Here is a 5,602-nt window from a genome sequence, read left to right on the forward strand (position 1 = left end):
TTCAGATAATATATTACCCCCAACACCAAGAGCTCTTATCTTGTCTAAAAAATTTTATGTGGCACCTCATCGAACGCCTTTTGGAAATCCAATGCGTGGTCTCTACTAGTTTCCTTTTATCCACCCTGCTTGTTACATCCTCAAAGAACTGTAAAACATTTGTCAAACACAATTTCCCTTTCATAAACCATGTTGACTCTGTCTGATTGAATTACAGAGTCACAGATTCATAACGGCGAAGAAGGAAGCCAATCAACCCACCGAATCCATTCTGGCTCTATTTAGAGCAATGCAATCAGTCCTGTCCATCAGCTCTATCCCTGTCGCCCTGAAAATTTACTTCCCTCAAGTGCCCATCCAATTTATCATTGAAATCATTCATCATCTCTGCATCCAGCATTCTCTTAGGCAGTAACTTCCAGGGCATTACCGCGCAATGTGTAAAGCAGTTCTTCTTCACATCCCCCTGTATTTCTTGCTCAAAACCTGAAATCTGTGCCCACTAGTCCTTGTACCATCATGTAATGGGAACAGCTTTTCTTGTCTACTCCATTCATACCTGTCACACTCTTCCACACTTCTGTCAAAATTACCCTCAATCTTTTTTGCTCCAATGAGAACAACCTCAGCTTCTCCAACCTAAACTTGGCGCTGAAATCCCTCATCTCTGGAATCATTCTCATAAATCTCCTCTGCATCCTTTCAAGGACCGTCACACCCTTCCTAAAATGTGGTGACCAGAACTGGAAGCAATACTTTAGTTGTAGCCGAACCAGAGCTTTATAGAGGATCAGCATAACTTCCCTGCTCTTGCACTCAATACTTCTATTTTGAAGCCCAAGATCCCAAGTGCTTTGTTAACTGCTCTTTCAATATACTGCCACGTTTAAAGCTCTATGCACACGATCCTCCAAGTCCCTCTGCCCCTGTGCACTTTTTAGAACTGTACCAATTTAGTCTATATTGCCTCTCCTTACCCTTTTTGCCAAAAAGCATCACCTCACATTTCTCTGTACGAACTTCCATCAGCCACTTGTCTGCCCATTCTGCTAGTCTATCTATGTCCTGTTGCAATTAATTGGCAACAACCTCACTATCTGCCAACTGATTTTCTAAATTTCCTGCTACTACTTCTTTCAGAATGGATTCCAGCATTTTCCCAATGACAAATGACAAGCTAACTGGCCTATAGTTTCCTACTTTCCGTCAGTCTGTCTGTCTATCTATCTAGCTGGCTGTCTATCTATCTAAGAGATGTTTTACAGTGCAGCCATGAATATGTAGGACCTAGTGTAATATAAGAAGAGATGGGATGGAGTCCACTCTTGACTGAGACAGGGATGTATGTAATATTACATGAGACTAGGCCTTGTGCAGTAATGACGTAGACAATGCCGAGTGTAAAATAAACAGAGATGTGGTCGAGTGCAGTAATAATATAAACATGTTCTCATGTGATATAAACTAGGACTGGGGATGGCCTAGTGGAATATGAAAAGAAGCATGGCCATGTCAATCAGAAGTGAGCAAGGGCTGAATGTAATATAAGCAGAGACATGGTCTGGAGCAATATGAGCAGTAATGGTCGGTTTTATGGTAAACAGAAACACTGGGTACTGCAGCAATAACTGAGACAGGGCCAAGTGAAGCTAATAGAGCTACAGGACCTGGAATACGATAAACTGAGACAGGGTCTAGTGAAGTTAATAGAGCTGCAGGACCTGGAAAACAATAAACTGAGAAAGGGTCTAGTGTACTCACTAATGATACTGGGTCCAGATTCATATAAACTGAGACAGGGCCTAGGATACAGGGCCTTGATTAATATAAACTGAGACAGGATCCAGCGCAGAAATTACTGATTCAGTCATTATATTAGTATGAAGTTTGACAGAGCCTAGTGCATTGATTACAGATACAGGGTCTAGATTAAAAGAAACTGATTCAGGTTCCATTGGGACATAAATAGAGATAGAGTACAGTACAATATAAACAGAAACGGGGTCCAGTTAAATATAAATAGAGACGGGATCCAGTGTAATATCAACAGAAGACAGGCTCTAGTAAAATATATTAACAGAGATGGAATCTATTTATATATATATATATCAACAGAGACAGGGTCAAGTTTGATAAAAACAGAGACGAGGCCAGTGTAATATAAACAGAGACGGGGTCTATTGTAGTATAAAGAGAGACAGGGTCTAGTTTAATAAAACAGAGATGGGTTCTATTTTAATATAAACAGAGACGGGGTCTAGTTCAATGTAAACAGAGACAGGGTCTAGTATAATATAAACAGAGATGGGTTCTATTTTAATCTAAACAGAGACAGGGTCTATTGAAATATAAAGGGAGACAGGGTCTAGTTTAATTAAAAACAGAGACGGGGCCAGTGTGATATAAATGGAGACAGGGTCTACAGACATATAAACAGAGACAGGGTCTATTGTAATATAAAGAGAGACAGGGTCCAGTTTAATAAAACAGAGACGGGGCCAGTGTAATTTAAACAGAGACAGGGTCCACGTGCAGCATATGCGGAGAAGCTCCAGTGCGGTGAAGCAGCGCCCGTTTCATGTCAAGGATTAGGCTTTCACTGCCATCCACTGGCCAGAGATTGTCATTGCTCCCATTGGGAAAATGTCGATGTCAGTCACTGTTTCATGCAGCAATGTATCAAGAAACAACTTGCAATGATGTACCAGCTCATCACCTTCTGTGGAAGGTACCAAAGGGTTTAAGGTGTAACTAATTCAAGATGAATGTGTCCGACTTGTGCATAGATTCTTCAGGAACAGAGTATAGTGGTTCAAATCCTGTGAATGTATTTTTGTTGCTCTTGGTTCAAGCTGACCAGGACACAGTGTGGAATCATGGGAGCTTTAAAACCCACCTCAACAGAAAAGGGGTGGAGGAGAGATAATTGTTTCAGTTTGTCCCTGGGAAGATAGTGCCCTTTCAGCACTGCACCCATCGGAAGCCTGGTTTCTGAAGCTGACGTGGAATCCATAATTTACTGATTCAGAATCAGAGTCAAGCCACTTTCGCCAAGCTGCTACTTAAATGTTTAATAAAAGCAAAATAATGCGGATGCTTGAAATCTGAAATAAAAACATGAAATGCTGGAACAACTCAGCAGGTCTGGCAGCATCTGTGAAAAGAGAAGCAGAGTTAACGTTTCGGGTTAGTGACCCTTCTTCGGAACTGATATATAGAATATTAGAAAAGTCACAGGTTATAAGCAAGTGAGGTGGGGGTGGGGCAAGAGATAACAAAGGAGAAGGTGTAGATTGGACCAGGACACATAGCTGACCAAAACGTCATGGAGCAAAGGGAAACAATGCAAATGGTGTGTTGAAAGACAAAGCATTAGTACAGATTAGGTGTTAATGCACTGAATATTGAACAGCAGCAAGTGCAAACCTGAAAAAAAAACAGTGGGTAAGTAAACTGAACAAACTAAGATGAAATTAAATAAATGCAAAAAAAAGAATGTAAAAAATGTAAAAAAGAATGTAAAAATAAAGAGAAGAAAATATAACTAAAAAAGAAAGTAAAATGGGAGGCTGTCATGGTCTGAAATTATTGAACTCAATGTTCAGTCCGGCAGGCTGTAGTGTGCCTAATCGGTAGATGAGATGCTGTTCCACGAGCTTGTGTTGATGCTCACTGGAACACTGCAGCAATCCCAGGACAGAGATGTGAGCATGAGAGCAGGGGGGAGTGTTGAAATGGCAAACAACCGGAAGCTCAGGGTCCTGCTTGCGGACTGAGTGGAGATATTCCGCAAAGCGGTCACCCAGTCTGCGCTTAGTCCCCCCAATGTAAAGGAGAGCATACTGTGAGCAGCGAATACAGTATACTACATTGAAAGAAGTACAAGTAAATCGTTTCTTCACCTGGAAGGGGTGTTTGGAGCCTGGGATAGTGAGCAGAGAGGAGGTAAATGGGCAGGTATTTACCTCCTGTGATTGCAGGGGAAGGTGCCATGGGACGGGGACGAGGTGCTGGGGGTAATGGAGGAGTGGACCAGGGTGTCGTGGAGGGAACGATCCCTTCGGAATGCTGACAGGGGAAGGGAGGGGAAGATGCGACAGATAGTGGCATCACGCTGGAGGTGGCAGAAATGGCGGAGGATAATCCTTTGGACATGGAGGCTGATGGGTGGAAAGTAAGGACAAGGGGAACCCTGTCACGGTTCTGGGAGGGAGGGGAAGGGGTGAGGGTAGAGGTGTGGGGAATGGGCCGAACACCGTTGAGGGCCTTGTCAACCTTAGTGGGGGGAAATCCTCGGTTGAAGGAAAAGGAGGTCATATCAGAAGCACCGTCATAGAAGAGCAGATGCGTCGGAGACGGAGAAACTGGGAGAATGGAATGGAGTCCTTCCAGGAGGTAGGGTGTGAAGAAGTGTCGTCGAGGTAGCTGTGGGAGTCGGTGGGCTTATAACGGATATTAGTAGACAACCTATCCCCAGAGATGGAGACAGAGAAGTCGAGGAAGGGAAGGGAAGTGTCAGAGATGGACCATGTAAAGGTGAGAGAAGGGTGGAAATTGGAAGCAAAGTTGATACAGTTTCCCAGTTCGGGGCGGGAGCAGGAAACGGCACCGATAGTCATCAATGTACCGGAAAAAGAGTTGGGGGAGGGGGCCTGAGTAGGACTGGAACAAAGAATGCTCGACATATCCCACAAAAAGACAGGCATAACTAGGACCCGTGCGGGTACCCATAGCGACGCCTTTTACTTGAAGGAAGTGCGTGGAGTTGAAGGAGAAGTTGTTCAATGTGAGAACAAGTTCAGCCAGGTGGAGGAGGGTGGTGGTGGATGGGGACTGGTTGGGCCTCTGTTCCAGGAAGAAGCGGAGAGCCCTCAAACCATCCTGGTGGGGGATAGAGGTGTAGAGCGATTGGACGTCCATAGTGAAGAGGAGGCGGTTGGGACCAGGAAACTGGGAATTGTCAAAATGACATAGGACGTCAGAAGAGTCACGGATGTAGGTGGGAAGAGACTGGACCAGCGGAGAAAAGATAGAGTCTAGATAGGAAGAAATAAGTTCAGTGGGGCAGGAGCAGGCTGACACATTGGGTCTGCCGGGACAGTCCCGTTTGTGGATTTTGGGAAGGAGGTAGAAGCGGGCTGTCCAGGTTTGCGGGACTATGTGGTTGGAAGCTGTAGAGGGAAGATCTCCAGAGGAGATGAGGTCAGTGACAGTCCATTGGACGTTGGCCTGATGTTCGGTGGTGGGGTGATGGTCCAGAGGGAGGTAGGAAGAAGTGTCCGTGAATTGGCGTTGAGCTTCTGCAAGGTAGAGGTCGGTACGCCATGCAACAAAAGCATCACCCTTGTCTGCAGGTTTGATGACCATGTCGGGGTTAGACCTGAGAGACCGGAGTGCCTCAAGTTCAGATGGGGACAGGGTAGAGTGAGTGAGGGGGGGGGCAGAGAAATTGAGATGACCAATGTCTCGCCGACAGTTTTCAATGAATGTTTAATGTGTTCAAGTGACATTTTATATCTGCATTGGTTAATACAGTTGCTGTTAAACTTCCGTATACTAATATCACAAATAGCAACTTCAGGATTACAATTACAAAACTGTT

This window comes from Heterodontus francisci, chromosome 34 (genome assembly GCF_036365525.1).
Source record: "Heterodontus francisci isolate sHetFra1 chromosome 34, sHetFra1.hap1, whole genome shotgun sequence".
Lineage (NCBI taxonomy): Eukaryota > Metazoa > Chordata > Chondrichthyes > Heterodontiformes > Heterodontidae > Heterodontus > Heterodontus francisci.